General features: G+C 33.3%; 1 long non-coding RNA gene across 3 annotated transcripts; it reads right to left on the bottom strand.

Moving 5' to 3' along the window:
• Positions 1–4,985: 4,985 nt before the first annotated feature.
• On the bottom strand, positions 4,986–12,024 carry LOC120195727. 3 transcript variants are annotated; one of them, XR_005523105.1, is made up of 4 exons: positions 11,871–12,024; positions 11,390–11,506; positions 8,553–8,615; positions 4,986–5,112 (listed from the first exon to the last, which is right to left on the bottom strand). It is a non-coding gene; the product is annotated as an uncharacterized LOC120195727 (long non-coding RNA). The 3 variants fall into 3 exon arrangements; XR_005523104.1 differs by lacking the exon at positions 8,553–8,615 and having other exon boundaries at positions 11,871–12,019; XR_005523103.1 differs by lacking the exon at positions 4,986–5,112 and having other exon boundaries at positions 8,418–8,615; positions 11,871–12,019.
• Positions 12,025–18,487: the final 6,463 nt, after the last annotated feature.

Below are 18,487 nucleotides of genomic sequence, written 5' to 3'. Positions count from 1 at the left end.
ATGATCACTAAAAGACAATATTTTAGAATAAAATAATAATAAAGAACTCATGCAAAATAAAGTAAAGAATAATTATTTATGTATAAAATGCAAATTATGTTTCCTAGGCAACAAAATTTGTTCAGGGAAGATGAGCAAACTCTTGGACATTGTGGAGTAGTGACACCACTTTATCACGTAGGATCAGTGCTCCCTTGTATTCTTTGAACATTCACCTTAAAAGTAGACTCATCATCCAAGTTTGTGATTTCAATTGCGTCCTGGCTTTGCACTTGATGTACTACGAAAGGCCCTGACCACCTGGACATCAGCTTACCTATGAACAACTTGAGCCTTAAATTATAGAGAAATACTTGTTGGCCTGAAAAAAATGGCCTAGGCAATTTTTTTTATCCTGCCACTTCTTCATCTTTTCTTTGTAAAGACAAACATTCTCACACATTTGCATTCTAAATTCATCCATCTCATTTGGCTACAATATTTGCCTTTATCCAACAAGTTGCGTATCCATATTAAGTTTCTTGATGGCCCAGTATGCCTTGTGTTCTAGTTCTATAAGAAAATGACATTCCTTTCTATATACTAACTTGAATGGAGACATCTCGAGCGACATTTTAAATTCCGTGCGATAATCCCATAGTGTCTCATCAAGCTTTGGCGAAAAATCCCATAGTGCCTTGACAATTAATTTATTATCAAAGTGAGTACCTTTATCGTTGATAATTTCTCGTGGTGCTCCAAAAAGCGTGACTATATTTTTGTACAAGAACTTCAACATGATCTCGGAGTCATTTCGAGGTATTGCCATAGCCTCGACCCATTTGGTTACATATTCCAAAAGTATATATTTTGAGGTATAGCCTCGACCAAAAGTATATATTTATCACCAAAGGACTGTGGGGAGGGGTCCCATTAAATCGATTCTCCATACATGAAAAAGTTCAACCTCCAAAATATTCTATCATGGCATCTCATTTCTCTTCGATATATTCTCACTGTATTGGAAAATGTCATATGACTTATAGAAGTCGTGCGTATCCTTGAATAGGGTGGGCCAGTAGAAGCCAAATTAGAGGACCTTTGCAGTTGTCCTCATCCCACCAAAGTTCCCTCCACATGGGGATGTATCGCAATGAAATAGGATCTCCTTGTGTTCTTCCTCAAGGACACATTTCTAGATTATTTTACAACCACATTGTTTAAATAAGAATGGTTCATCCCAAAAATAGTGGCGTACATCATGTCTGAACTTTTTCCAGCCCTGGCTAGATAAATCTGGATGCATAATACCATTAACAATAAAGTTATCTATGTCAGCGTACCACGACACTGTCATGGAAAATAAAATTTTCTTGTCTGGAAAATCCTCCTAAATATCTTTCATGTCATGGAAAGTATTTTTTTATTCTCTATCCTATACAAGTGATATACTACTTGGTTTTCAGTACCCTTCCTATCTTTTACCTCTAAATCAAATTCTTGCAGCAAGAGTATCCATATAACAAGCCTAGGTTTGGCATCATTTCTATAAACGAGGTACTTAATGGCAGAGTGATCAGTATGTACATTCACTTTAGTTCCTATAAGGTATGCCCTAAACTTATCAAATTTCAATGTTACAACAAGTAATTCTTTTTCAGTGGTGGTATAATTAAGTTGTGCACCACTAAGGGTACGACTAGCGTAGTAAATGACATGGAAGATTTTACCTTTTCTTTTCCCTAGCGCTGCCCCTACAGTGTAGTCACTAGCGTCACAATCAACTCGAAAGGGATATCCCAGTTAGGTGGAACAACAATTGGTGTTGAGGCATGTTTTTAATTAAGATCAGTGAATGCATTGAATCATTCATCATTGAATATGAACGATTGATTTTGTTAAAGCAACAGACACAAAGGCTTTGAAATCTTGAAAAATCCTTTATGAAATGGCTGTAGAATCATGCATGGCCTAGGAAACTTATGATGCCCTTCACAGTGGTAGGTGGAGGAAGATTCTCAATTACTTCCACCTTGGCTTTGTCAACCTCGATGCCTTGGTGAGAAATTTTGTGTCGCAGCACAATTCCTTCTGTTACCATAATGTGACATTTTTCCCAGTTTAGGACAAGGTTACACTCCTCACATTGCTTCAACACTTTAGATAAATATTCGAGGTATTGGTCAAAGTCATTACTTGAGATGGAAAAATCATCCATAAATATTTCCAAGAAGTCATCCACCATGTCTAAGAAAATGGCCACCATGCATCTCTGAAAAGTTTTCAGGGTGTTACATAGTCTGAACGACATCCTCCTAAAGGCATATGTGCTATACGAGTAGCTAAAGGTGATCTTCTCATGATATTCAGGCGCTATGGCAATCTGATCAAGCATTCGATCGATGAAAGGAATGGGGAAATTATCTTTCTTTGTCGCCTTGTTAATCTTCCTATAATCCATACAAATATGCCATCTTGTGATAGTTCGTGTAGTTAAAAGCTCATAATTCTCATTCTTTATCATGGTCCCACCACTATTCTTCGACACACATAGAACCGGACAGACCCAAGAGCTATCGAATATGGGATAGATCACCCCCAACATCAAACCATTTGATGATTTTCTTCATCATCACTTTTTTCATTATTGGATTAAGTCTCGTTTCGGGTTCAACAAAATTACTATGACACTCATCTAGTTGGATCTTGTGCATGCATATTGTAGAGTTGATTCCCTTCAAGTCTGCCAGAGTCCACCCAAGAGTTTTTTTGTGTTGTGACAAAACATTTAACATACTACCCTCTTGTTTGGGGGTTAGACTAACATTAATTATAACCGGTAAAGTATGTCACTACCTAGATCAGAATATTTCAAATGTAATGGAAAATGTTTAAGTTCTAAGATAGGTGCATGTTGTAATGAAGGTTTTTAAGCAACAAATTCATTGAAGTCAAAGGATTCAAATCTCTTATCAGGTCTAGCTTGAAGTAAGCTAGACTTTTCCACCTTCAGTGAATAATCCTCGCACTCTTCATTTGTTCTATCTTGGGTAAATCCTATGTTTGGCTCAATCGGAACAATTTTGCCTGGTCAAATATTTTTGCCTTCCTAATTCTGAAAACAAATTGTCTGGCTAAAATTATTGTTTCTCTCTTGCTGTAAAATATCTTCGGGGTAAAAAAATTTATAATCCGACATCTTAGCAATATTAACTTTGTATAGAGTATCTATTCTCTAGGTGTAAAATTTTGCTTTGGCCCAAAAATTTTCGTCTTGTCTTCTTCAAGTAGCTCCATGTCTCCAATACAATGGCATTCTTATGAATCATCAACATATTTAAGAGTGTTGAAGATATTGATAGTGACACTTTGATCAGCCACCCTCGTTGTAAACTTTCCCTTCTCGCAATCTATTAAGATGCACCCGGTGGATAAGATGGGATGCCCAAGAATAATAGGTGCATTGTCATCGGTTTCACACTACTCCTTTGCATGAGGCTTAGTGACCTCAGTATCACTAGGAAGAATTCCTTGTGAGAAAGAATGTATTGATGTGGTAATTTAGTCCACTTGATTCTCTAACGCTCTCAATGATGAACTATTACTTTGTAATGGAGCTTTTGGATTTGTAACAAAGCTCTTTGATTATTGATTGTCGATGAGTGCTCGTGTATCATAGTATTTTTTGAAGCCATGAAATCTTTTTTCGAGGTCATAAATTCATGCAATGATACATCTAGGGAGTTAGAATTTGAACAAGATGAATTACCTCTATTGTTATTATTTTGCCAAGGCATCTTTTGATGCTGCAAACTTGAATGTTCAGAAACATTTTATTGTGGCCTATTAAATTTGCATGCGTAGTTGTTGTTGTTGTTGTTCCCTTGATTACCCCAGGAAAAGATAGGATATTATCGCCATCCGGGATTGTATGTATTAGAGTAGGGGTTATTTTTTCTTCTATTAAAATTACCCACAAAATTGATGGACTCTTTATTTTTGGGCATTCACTCTCATGATGGTTATCATGGTAAAGCTAGTCTCCTTGACTTCTTTCACCTCACTAGAACACTGTAAATTTTCCAGCATGTTAGTTATGGCAGAAAATTGGGTAGAAACTTACCATCAAGTTCTACTCCCAATATATTTTCCTGCTAGTTCCAAGCCTTACAGACAGAAATTGATAGTCGTTGTTGGCTATCGAATCAAGGATATCAAAGGCTTCCTTGGGTGATTTATCAAGTAACGTGCCATTCACTGAACATGACTACTTGAGTCGAGTCGTGGAATCCATGCTTAGTGCATTTGCAAAGCAAACTTTTATATTTGTCCCAACACTCATACATAGATTCATTATTGCCTTGGTGAAAACATGAAATGTCATTGCAAAGTTGGGTGTACATATTGAGCAGTTAAATAGAAGTATAAAATTTTTGCATAAGTCTGCCTAAGATTCCATTGAGTTGGATGAGACTCCACTTAACCAAGCTCTTGCTCAGTCGCGTAAAGAGTAGGGAATAATTTTAGTTTCACTACGACCTCATGTACACTTGGTTGCCTAAATGAGTCACACACTTCAAAGTGGGCATATTAGGCAAGCCACCAAACTGACCGATAGAATTGAGCATGTTGAACATCATTGGTTTGAGTTCAAAGTGGGGTGCTTGTATTTCCAGAGCCACGATTCCAAGGTTGAGATCATCGCGAATTGTATTTAAGTGATCTCGTGTAACTCGTGGTCTTGTAGCATTTTGGGAATATTTATAACACCCCAACCCGTACCCGACCCGAATACGAATCAGAGGTGTCACATTGACTTTTTAACGTTTTTACTCTTTTAAAATATGTTTAAAATTTAAACTTTTACTTTTATTTTAGTGTTGAAACCCTCATACAAAATTTAATATCAAAAAATTAATATTTCACGATGAAAATAAATACTTAATATATTTACATAAACTTTAAATAGTATAGTTACAAAATAGATAAGAGCATTTGTGATTTAAACCTTTGCAGTACATGCCAACAAAATGTCAAAATAACAAAACCACCTACTTTTCAAATCGATCTGATTTGATCTTCTCTAGAGATATGTTATCCCGACATAGCTTTACTCTTCTGTCTTCTTTGAACCTACATGTGAAAACACTCACACGCTAAGTCTTTGACTTAGTGAGGCATAAATTAGCATAACAAAATAATAAAACACTCGATTAAACATTTTGGAGAAAACATTGAATACGAAAACATAATACATTTAATATAAATAAAATATATTGTTATGAACTTCCAATCCATATCAAATTTGTATAATTAGCCCAATGCATATCACTAAGAACTAAAGGTATGTGAGTACTTTGAGGTTGTACATTGTAATTGCAATCAAAACTGTCGTGTAGAATTTGCACCGAAGTGCCACCTAGAATATGCATTAAAGTGCTACATAGATTTGTCCCGAATGACCGCGTAGAATTGTCCCGAAGGACCACATAGAATTGTCTCTAATGACCACATAGAATTATTCTGAAGAACCACGTAGAACCCTCAACTCTTGGCATGTCAATTATACCTTTAATTCTCATAGCACATACTTTGGGATTTAGCCATATAAGTATTCACATAGTATTCATCAAATGATGATTCATTCACATAAAACACATATACTCATAGTACTGAAATCAAAACTATGCTTATGAAATACAATTTAAGTAAAACAATAAAATTTACATAAAATAATTCAAACAGTTTTTGATCGAAAACCTTTGAGGTTGGATCATTGCAAGCCTTCCTCATATAGAATATAAACTAAATAAGTTGCACTCACCTTTACCTCACTGAATTCCTAAGTAAAATCCTTTTCACTTTCGCTTAATCTCTTTACTACTTCAATTCGTTCAGTACTTCTAATTGATAGAAGTCTACATATGAGCATAACCAAAATGACTATCGGATCTCACATAGTTGTTAATCCATCAACATTTACATTAACTAAATAAAACCCCTAATTTACAATTTCAGGCTGAACAACATCGGTACTCTATACCAATACCGATACTTCCATAATATTGGTATCGATACCATAATATTGGTATCGATACCATAATATTGGTATCGATACCCCAGCATCGATACTACCCTTTCAGTATCGATTATGTTCATTCGATTCATACAATATCGATATTATTCTTCCAGTACCGATACCCTTGCCCATAATTCACTCATTTCCCTTCAAATTTTACCCTAAGCTCACTTAAATATCATACTTTTAACTCCAATCAAAGACTTAAACTTACAAACACTTATCACAACTAACTTATATCCATTAAATCCCATTTAACATCCAAAATTTTTATTAGAACACTTAAAACTAAAAATCATCAAACATGTTTTCAATCCTTTCTAATACTTCAAATACCCTATTCAAACCTTTGACAAGTCAGTTATACCTTTAAAATCCATAAACTACTCAATTATCAACTCCTTAAAAACCCATTTTACCAATTTCACTATTAATTCATCAATCCCATAGCTTCTAATGATCTTTAAGCTTTCTTAAACTTATATACTACCCAAGGACTCAAAATCAAACAAAAAATTCAAGAAACAACCAACTTTAAAAATGGCTCACCTTGGCAACAGAGGTCCATGGTGGAATGAAGAAAAGAAGATGAACAAATGCTTATAGGATTTTCTTTTCCTTTTCCTCTATTTCCCACATGTTATATTAACTTTAAAATTATTTTTTAACTCATTTCATGCCAAAAGACCACTTTGCCCTTCCTTCCTTCAATCTTCGATAATAAGTCCTAAATAAAACTTTCCAAATAAATCCTTGAACATTTCAATTTATCAAAATTAAACCACTAAATTTTAAATCTGTACACTTTAGTCGCTGACTCGATGTTTGGGGTATTACAATTCTCCCCTTTAAGAAAATTCTTCCTTGAATTTTCAAAGTAGAAAGAGATGAGGAAATTGTCTTCTCATATCCTCTTCACGCTTCTATTTCGCCTCTTCCACCTTGTGATTTATACAAAGAACTTTAACTAACAGAATGTCTTGTTCCTTAGTTGTTTAACTTCATGTACTAAAATCTGCACTAGCTCTTCCTCATAGGTCATATCATATTGGACTTCTATCTCTTTCGGTGTTATGATGTGAGAATGATCTGATCAATATCTTCTTAGCATCGATACATGAAAAAATTATGGATCTTATCCATTTCTGGTGGCAATGCTAATTGTTATGCTACTGGTCCAACACTTTTTAAGATCTTGTAAGGCCCAATGAATTGTGGAATCTTCTTCCAGGGCGATAATTTAAGAAATACTTTATCACCTACTTGGTATTCAATTTCCTTTCTCTTCAATTGTGAGTAAGACTTCTGTCTATCAGCGGCTATCTTAAGATTATCCTGAATAATCTTCACTTTCTCTTTGACTTTTTTATCAAAACTGACCCCACTAAGTCTTGACCTTTCAATTCAAACCATTTTAATGGTGTTCGACACTTTTTTCCAAATAAATATTTGTAGGGCACCATCTTGATACTAGATTGATAACTATTATTGTAAGGAAATTCTGCCAAAGGAAAATACTTTTTTCAAGATACTTTGAATTCTATTACACACTCCCTTAGTATATCTTCTAAAACTTGAATAGTTCACTCAGACTGACCATTTGTTTAAGGGTAAAAAGCTATACTGAAGTTCAATCGGGTACCCAAGGCTCCATATAAATACTTTCAAAACCTAGAAGTGAACCTTGGATCTCTATCTGATACTATTGAAACTGTTACTCCATGTAGTTGAACTATCTCCTTGATGTATAATTCAACATACTTATCCATTGAATAATTAGTTCGAACAGGAATAAAGTGTGATGCGTTCGTTAACCTATCAATAATTACCCAAATTGAATTCTTTTTATTCAGTGTTAATGGTAGCCCCGTTATGAAATACATCGTAACTCTTTCCCTTTTTCATTGAGGAATGGAGATCAATTGCAAAAGTTATGAAGGAACTTGATGTTTAGTTTCACTTATTGACAGGTTAGACACCTTGCAATAAACTTTGTAATAACTCTTTCATGCCTGGCCACCAATATCGACTCTTTAAATCTTGATACACCTTGTTCCCTCCTAGATACAGAGTCAACGGGATAAAATACGCTTTAAAAAGTATATCTTTCTTCAATTCTACATCATACTTTTTTCAATTATTCATCACTTGTAACACAAATTCGGTATCTATAGTATAAACATCCATGAGACTTTACTTCAAAGTTTTTTTTATTTCACATTTTTTCACTTGTTTTATTCTTACTAAACACTTTTCATCTCTCCTTCGAAACTCATTTTTTGTTCCAACAATAAAGGCTTTAACTTTAATTCAACCACCAGAGCACCACTGTCCTTTAAAAATAACCGGGCATCTAACATACGTAAAGCTATAAAAGTCTTTCAGTTAAGAGCATCAGCTACAACATTAGCCTTCCCTGGATAATACAAAATATTTTTACTAAACCTATTAAATGCCAACTAAAATATATCAAAAGTATACAGGTATGTCATACTGTAACTGATTACGCGACTCTGACTAGATATCTGATGATCTCCTTACTCAGCTGGTATTCAACCTACGCGTGAAATGAACACATGTTAAGTATTACTTAGTGAGGCATACATAATCATAATCAATTTATAAACGTAATATAAGGTAACAATTCTAATATCGAGTAACTCTTTACAATTTATTGTAAACCTTATAACTTTGCACCATTGGTGCTATTATGGTCTTTTACCCCCTTTCTATTCATGTTCATTTATTAAAATGCATAATTAGTGCCTATACGAGAATTCATCAACTCATGATGAAATACGTGGATTTGCACACAAGGTGCATGTACGGTGATTCATCAACTCATGATGAATTCTGTGAATATGCACATGAAGTACCTATACGGTGATTCATCAACTCAAGATGAATTCTGTGAATATGCACACGAAGTTCTTGTACGGTGATTCATCAACTCATAATGAATTCTGTGAATATGCAGACAAAGTGCATGTACGGTGATTCATCAGTGAATATGCATACTAAGTGTTTGTACGGTGATTCATCAACTCATGATGAATTCCAGGAATATGCACACAAAGTGCCTATAGTACACATAGTACTGATATATCCATGCAATATATATATTTTAACAAAATATCTTTATAACTCTTAATGTACAACATAAATGCACTCACCTGACTATCATTTCTATATATCCAAAAGGTAAGGCTGATTACTCTGGTACTTTGCCTTTGCCCTTAGTTTTTTCTTGTTTCGGGAACTTAGTTCTGATCTACTCAAGCATCCATAAAAAACATATATCATACGCAATGTTAGAATATTTCCTAACCATTATACTTAACAATACTCAAAAGAACGTATCATTAACTTTCTATACCAATATCAACCTATTTTAACATTTCTGGCTCAATAGTATCGATACTACTACTCTAGTACCGATACTTCTATACTATGGTACTGATACCCCCTTCGAGTTTCAATACCAAAAATAGGTTCGATGTTGTCTGGTATCGATACCCTTACCATGGTATCGATACCCTTACCATTTTACCGATACCACTCTACTATGGTACCGATACCCCTATTGGTATCGATACCAAAATTAGATTCAATGTTTCTCGGTGTCGATGCCCATTATCATGGTGTCAATACTACTTCATCGGTATCGATACTGATAGAATTAGTATAGGGACTACTCATCTATTTTATCTCATTTTAGCCTATAGTATCGGTACTATTCCTAGCAGTACCAATACCCTTTCCTAGAATTTTTCAGTTTTCAACTCGATTTTTATCCCAATGTTGTCACTTCTTGTTATATTTACCCCATACCATACTATTAAACTCTTCCTTAACTATCCATACTAACATTCATTCATTTAGCCTCTTAGAACATCTAAAATCATTCAAGAACATTCAAATCTAAGAATAAAACCACTTTTTCTAATATGTTATTTATATCATCTAATACTTCTAATCTCTCATTTACCTCTTTGGCAAGTCAAATGTACCAATAAACCTCAATAAACACCAATATACTAACATATCATTTCAAAACCTATTTTCTAAAATCTCTAATATTTTCACCATTTCTTGGTTTTAATCTCAATTAATCATTCCTTAAGCTTCTATATCACTTAAGGTTTTAAAAACAACCCACAATCAAAAGGAAAAACCGATTAATCTAAACTTACCTTCAGAGCTATGGAGAAAAGCTTGACCACGTGAAAGAAAAAGAAGAAAGAAATAAAGTTTTTCCTCATTCTTCCCCTTTTACTTACTTAAATACTTAAATAAAATAATCATTAAATTTATTTCCCCTTTAAAGGACTAAATTCCCTTTTTATTCATCTATAGTTGCAATCTTGTCTAAAATACTATTCCAATCATTCACACATCTTTTATCATTTACTCACTTAAATCCTCCATTTAAAAATATTTTCAATAAAGTCGTTAATTCAAAAAGTGGGATATTACATGAAGAAACAATATTGCCTCAGATATGCCATCATTTGAACTCGACTAAACGTCCTCATCATAAATGACCGTATTGAAATGATCCATCAAAACACGACTAAACGTCCTTATCATGAAAAACCATGTCAAATTGATCCGTTAAAATACGACTAAACGCCCTCATCATGAAGGACCATGTCGAATTGATCTGTCAAAATATGATCAGACGTCCTCAACGTGAAGGAATGGTGTCATTTTTATATTTCCCGAGGAAATGAACTACTAGGATAGGACCAAGACGTCCTCAACGTGAACAAACATTTTCATCCTCCGACAAACTCAATTTATAGATATGAACTTAATTTCATGGGAGGACAAAATTAGAGTCTTTGTTCTTTGTCCCATTCTAGTCATACAATAATGGACAAAGAGGGGCAACTGTAGACACCTAATTTTATCCCAAACCCATTTTCATAAGTATTGCATATAATATTATTAATTATCATTATTATTAATTAATGTTATTAGTGATTAATCACTATTATTAATTAGTACTTGTTATTATCACTATTATTATTAAATAGAGTATAATATACTAGTATATATTATTTTCATGAATTTTACAGATCAAATATATAAGATTGGTCCAAATGCCATTAATTACAAAAGATCCAAGCCCTTCAAACCCTAAGCCCAACAGCCCGTCTAACCCAAGCTTAGCAGTGCACGATCTTTACCGTCAAATATGGCAAAAATCAATGGCCTAGATACGTCAATAATTATGGTTTTCACCCTAGATTGCTATACAGTCTTTTCCTAGTCATCAGATCTGTTTAGATCTAAAAATTAAGTATAGTCCAAATTTAGGGTTTTCACCTTAATAGATCAACAGCCACCGCCGCAACCCAGTAAAGATCGCTGCCTGACTGGAGCGTGCCACACATGTGCGAACGTTCTGGCTTCCCTGCCTCATGAGCCACCGTCGAAGGCTCCCTGAGCCATTGTTGTCATCAAATCCGGCCGAATATTGTACCAAACACATCAAGTCAATCAAAATTTCAACCAAATCCAACAACCCAATAAACAAATTGCAAAAATCTCGTTAAATACAGGGTAATAGTAGGGAAATAATTCCCCTATGAGTAGATATCATGATTTTTGTCCGAAAATGTCCGATTTAAATCGGACTTGTGATGAATGAAGAGATCATTTTTTCAATGGAAAAATCGAATAAATAAGAACCATTTGAACCAAGAGAAAAACAAGAGATTTTCGAACCCAAACAAGCCACCATTCAAACAATAAGACTTTAGAAAGGTTGAGAGAGAGATGAGGGATTTGAGTTTACTTTACTCACCTTCACCGTCGATCTACGACGGTCAGAGCTTTCTTTCTTTTCTCTTGGCGGCGGAAGAAAATTAGAGGGAGGGGGAGAGTTTCTTAGGCTTTCATTTTATATTAAAATAGAGGAAATGGAGCAAATGGGGAATGGCCAGTTTTGGCCTAAGATTTGACCATATATTTGGTCAGTCAAACGACGCCATTTAAGGGGGGCTGGGGGCATACTTATTGAATGTGTATGTTATACGTGTATGATTATATTACGTAAGAATAAGATAGATCTATTATGTAAGAGCCCCTGTAGTTTTTATTCGTTATGATTCAATCATTTTTAATTTTTATTTTTTATTTTACTTTATTTTTTTATTATTATTAGCTTCGTTGTGGTAATTGTATTGAATGTATATGTTATACGTTTATGATTATATTCCAGCTCTTTAGTATGTATGTGTTTCCTATTTTAAATATTTTTAACTTCTTGTTAAATATGTCTTTCCATTTTAATGCCTATATTTTAGATTAGATATTTATGTATGTATAGAATTATAACCCCTTTTTATGATCCTTTTCCATGTTTGCATTAATGCTCTGTAATTTATCTTTTAGGGTAAAGTATAGTAATGGTCACTGAACATGTTTTAAGCTTGCATTTAGGTCCCCCAACTTTTAAAACTTGTAATACAGTCCCCCAACATTTATTCCGTTTGCAATATGGTCCCCCAACTTAAATCACTGTTAGAAAATTAGGGTAAATTATATAAACGGTCATTGAACTTTTCAGGCACTTGAATTTAGGTCCCCAACTTTTAAAACTTGCAAAACAGTCCCCCAATAATTTTATTTTCTTATTAAATATAGATGTATAGAAAATATAAATGATTCAATTTATATTTAAATGTATGAATCATTTATATTTTTGATATATTTTATTTTTCTTGTATAAACTAGTATTTAAAATATGTTTATATTTTAATCAAAATATTTCAATATACGAATAAAAATATATTTATATAAATGTATATTTATATTTAGATGTATAAATAAAAAATATATTAAATCTATCAAACAATTTATCAAATATAATATTTTTTATTGTAAAAAAATATAATATTTCCCATCATTTATTGCTTTCAAATTTTTTGCTGAAGTTCAAATCTCATTATTTCCATTTTCCATTATATTCTTTTTTTCAGGCATTGGACATACTATTAGTATATGTATTGTTGTATATCTCTTAACACAAACGATGGTGTTAGCTTAGTGGCTCCACCCTGTATCTTTCATTTGCGTGACTCAGGTTTGAGTTTGCCCAAGACCCAAATTTTACTTCTTTGTAACTTAATTTTCTTCTAATTAGTTGGTGACATGTGTCACCAATAACATATATCATGATCATGTGTTAACACATGTCAGATCCTGGTTAAATGATTAATTTATTAAATTTTATTTAATTTAGGACCAAATTGATAGCATATATAAATAATTAGGTGGTGACATGTGTCACCAATGACACGTGTCATGATCATGTGCTAACACATGTCAGATCCTAATTAAATGATTAATTTATTAAATTCTATTTAATTTAGGACCAAATTGATTATATAAATAATAAAGACTGAATGTATAATAATGTCAATTCCTTTTAACTGCCACTTCATCATTTGTATCAATTGGTAACGACTAGTGGCTTAGTTGAAACAGTTAAATAATTATGTTGTATGATTGATAAATTTAAAAGATCGATGACAAAAGTAAAAAGGGCTAGATAGTTAAGTTGTCAACCTAGTAGTTTACACTTTTATTTATACGTCAAAATAACATTTTATAAATTTAAAATTCGAATTATTTTCAACCTCTTCTATATCCTAACTACTTTTTTAATTAAAAAATTTCTTCAACAGATAAGAATTATACTATTATATTTATATAAAAAATACGTATCACATGAAATAAGATGAAATTAAATAATAATAAATCTGACATAATTGAATTTAATTGAATTATTTTGGAATTTAGGGTTTAGAATGAAATTGAATTACTTTGGAAATTGGGGTTTAGAATGAAATTGAGGACTGTTTTGCAAGTTTTAAAAGTTGGGGGACCTAAATTTAAGTGTCTGAAAAGTTCAATAACTTTTTATATAATTTACCCTAATTTCTAACGGTGGTTTAAGTTGGGGGACCATATTGCAAACGGAATAAATGTTGGGGGACTGTATTGTAAGTTTTAAAAGTTAGGGGACCTAAATGCAAGCTTCAGAAATGTTCAGTGACCATTACTATACTTTACCCTATCTTTTATTATTTAATCACTTTATAAGGCATATTAAAAATCTATGTGAACTTTAGTTTGCCCTGTTAGTAAACTTGTTTTTTTTTATCCCTTGAGTTTGTACGTGTATAAATATACAACATATTACTATACAATATTTTGCTACAGTTTTAAGTAGATATATGTTTGTAATAAATATATTTTATTTACTATATTACACGTATGTTCCTTTTTGCATTTGTATTCATTTTTTAATCTTTTATAATTAATTAATTATTTATAAAATACTTTTTTATTTGATAAAATTTTAAATAATGTTTGTAAATTTTCAAAAACGCTCGTCGTAGAATGGGTGTTGAAAACATCATTTTACAGAGGAAGTGTGATTCAATACAACATTCGAACGAAATGGTGAACTTGAAATAAATCAAGTTTTTTATCTATTAGATGATAGTAATATTTTAATTTGTCTTTTTTTATTTTAATTTAAGTACTGACCATATATGTTTGTCTTTTAAAGAAGTAATGAATTATTTCATGCAAATTATGATATTAATTTTTTATTCGATTTAATATTTTTAAACAATTTGAAGAGATAATATTCTTTTACAGCTAAGAAATAAATGGGATAGCCTTCTCGATGGAGGATTGTGAATCATAAAATTTCTTTTTTTTAAATTAAAGAATTTTCTGTAATAATTAATTTGAAGTAAATTATTCGATGTTCAATAAAAAGGATTGTACTTTAAATATTGATTCAAATTATGATGCTGACCATTTACGACAATAGATAAGCGACTAAGTACTAAATTTAGGCGTCATGGGGGTGCATATCCTTCCCCACGCGTAATTTATTCCCGAATCCTAAGAAATGAAATTTTGGTAACGCAAACCATTTTTTGTCTTAAAAATGAAAAATTGTTTTAAAAAAGACATTTGTAGGTATTCGATCTACCTAGCCTAAAGGTCGATGGTGACTCCAATTTAAATAATTCAATTAATTCAAAATCTCAAATTTTTGTAATAAAGTCATAATTGTTTTTCAAGATGGTTATGATAGTTTCGTTGTGAGTTTTAAAGGCTTGGAGGTTGACAAAGAAAATGTTAAAGCCATTGAAGTGTGTCCATAACCAGCTAGCATTTCACAAGTACGAAGCTTCCATGGACTCGCAAGCTTTTATCTGAGAATTGTTCATAACTTTAGCACCATAGCCGCCCCATTGACAAGTATTACCAAGAATAAATCTACCTTCTTTTTGGGGAAGATCAAGAGAAGTTTTCTAATGCTATTAAAGAGTGTTTAATTCATGCACCTTTATTCACATTACCTGATTTAAACCAAAAATTTGAAATTGAATGTGATGCATCAAATGTGGGAATCAGAGCAGTCTTATCTCAAGGTGGATGTGCTATAACATATTTTAGTGAGAAATTAAGTGGTGCTACACTTAGTTATCCTACGTATGAAAAGGAGATGTATGCTCTCGTTCGGGTGATGGAAATGTGAAAACACTACATTTGGCCTAAGGAGTCCATAATACATTTCGATCATGAGGCATTGAAGCACATCCAGGGGCAACATAAACTCAACAAAAGACTTGCCAAATGGATGAAGTTTCTTGAAACTTTCACATATGTGATCAAGTACAAAAAAGGTCAGGAGAATATAGTTGCTGATGATTTGTCACAGAGCTATACTCTTCTAAATAGTTTAGATTCTAAGTTGTTGGGATTTGCTTAACTTAAAGATTTATATGTTTATGATCCTAATTTTGGAGAGACTTACAAGGCATATGAAAAGGGATATTTGAAAAGTACTTTAGAAATGGATTTCTATTCAAGAAATGAAGGTTAACCATCCTACAAGACTCCACACGTGTGTAACTTACCAAAGAAACCCATGGAAGAGGTTTAATAGGACATTTCGAGATACCAAAGACCTTGAACATACTTCAAGAGCACCTTTATTGACCCAAAATGAAACAAGATGTAGAGAGATTATGTGAGTGTTGCATCACCTAGAGGAAGGCTAGTCGAAAGTCGTGTCATATGGGCTTTACACACCACTACCCATTTCGAAATCCCCATGGATGAATATTTCTATGGATTTTGTACTTGGGCATCCTTGTTCAATGGCTAATAAGGATTCTATCTTTATATTAGTAGATCGATTTTCTTAAATGGTCCACTTTATTACTTGTAACAAAACTAATGATGCTTCATATGTTGCCAATCTATTTTTTTAGGGAAATTATGAGATACCATGGCATTCCAAAGACAATTGTATCCAATATGTATGTGAAGTTCCTAAGTTATTTCTGGAGAGCTTTATGGAGTAAGGTTGGTACAAAGTTATTATTTTCCACCACTTGTCACCCTCAAACAAATGGCCAAATTGAAGTGATGAATAATGCATTATCCATGCTGCTTCGAACCATTATTCAAAAGAATTTGAAAATGTGGGAGGAGAGCTTACCACATGTGGAGTTTGCATATAAACATTCAATTCATACTACTATCGGAAACACACCCTTTGAAGTAGTTTATGGGTTCAACCCATTAACTCCGTTGCAATATTGCTATTACCCGCTGAACAAAACATGAAATAGGATGGACACAACATGTTTGATTTTGTTAAAAATCTCCAGCAACAAGTGCTGGAGAACATTGACAAGCGAACCAAGCAATATGAGCAGCAAGAGAACAAGGGTTGTAAGAGAGTTACCTTTGATCCAGGAGATTTGGTGTGGCTACACATGAGAAAATAAAGGTTTTTGGTTCAACACAAGTCCAAATTGATGCCTCGATAAGATGGACTTTTCCAAGTAGTCAAAAGGATCAATGACATTGCATATCAATTAGACCTCCAAGGTGAGTTTAATGTTAGTACAACCTTTAATGTTGTTGACTTATCTCTCTATGATGTAAAAGATGATTTGGGGGCACATCGCCTTAAAGAGAAAGGGACTGATGTGATTTCTATCAATAAAGACTCAAAAAATACCTAAGTGGGCCCATTACACGTGCAAGGGCCAAGAAGTTCCAAGCCACCATGTAAAGTTTTTTTATATCAAGCCTAGGATCGAACCGAGGTTCACAACCTTATTTGCATAGGAACTGTGACAAGTGGCATTCTAGAGGGTGCCACTGACTTTCTATGGTGTGCTTCAATTGGGTTCACCAGAGTATTTTATTGGAGATTGTCCTGAGACAAAGAGTCTAACACCAGTTATTATTCAGAGATTAGTTAAGTAAGTTAAAAGGAGCTGAGGATCAATCCAGAGGGGTGGCAGCTCAGTATCATACAATAGAGTTGGGGCATTATCATGTTAACAACTGGACTGGAGGCTAGGCTTGCCTCGAGGCAGTATGTAGTAGGGCCTAAGAGGATTGTGAGCTAACAAATGTTATTTAAATTATATGTACTACTTTTAGTACTCTTGTTACTTCTTTGATAGATCAACATTCTATGCATTCATATATTTGTAGTGAGATTATCCTAGAGTGGGTTATTTCGATCGAATACCTTAAGGTTAAAGTTAGGGTTAAGCCCATTAGGATTAGATATTTTTATGGATAAGGTATATCGTAGATGTTCAGTTGAGGTTCATGGTTAAATCATTCTTGTATACCTTATGGAATTACCTTTTTGAGCGCTTAATTTAATCCTTGGATGGGTTTTCAGAGAATTACACAAGTTTAAGATGTAAGGCTAGACAACTTAAGCTTAGAAGAGGTGGCACAAAAGTGGTAATGGCTAGTGAGGGACTTTGTTGCGCCTCTAAGGTCATTTCGATTTTAATAACTTAAATGTTTATTAGTCATGGTTATGAGGCATTTCTAGCTCACAGTAGACACTAAAGTTCCAAATCTGTCACTCGAGCATGTCTTTACTATGACGAACTTTACTGAGGTGTTTCCAAAAGAATTATCAGGGTTATTACTAGACCGCGAGTTGGAATTTTACATCGAGGTATTATGAGATCAACTTTGGTTTCCTTCACTCCCTACAATTTGGCAATGATTGAGTTGAAAGAGCTTAAGGATTAAATTTAAGAACTGCCGGAATAAGGGTTCATTTGGTCAAGTCTAACACAATGGGGGAGCATTAGTGTTATGTGAAAAAGACAAATGAGTCAACACGGTTGTGTATCGACTATCAACATTTGAATAAATTGAGAATGAATATCCACTTTCAATGATTGAGGATTTGTTTGATCAATTTAGAGGAGTGAAGGTTTTCTCTAAGATAGATATGAGGTTGGGGTATTATCAGTTAAAGGAGAATGAGACCAATGTAGCAAAGATGAATTTTAGGACTCGATATGATCACTACGATTTATTATGTCATTTAAACTAACT

This window comes from Hibiscus syriacus, unplaced genomic scaffold, assembly GCF_006381635.1.
Source record: "Hibiscus syriacus cultivar Baekdansim isolate YM2019G1 unplaced genomic scaffold, ASM638163v2 tig00117017_pilon, whole genome shotgun sequence".
Taxonomy (NCBI): Eukaryota; Viridiplantae; Streptophyta; class Magnoliopsida; order Malvales; family Malvaceae; genus Hibiscus; species Hibiscus syriacus.
This window is presented reverse-complemented; position numbering and strand designations above follow the sequence as displayed.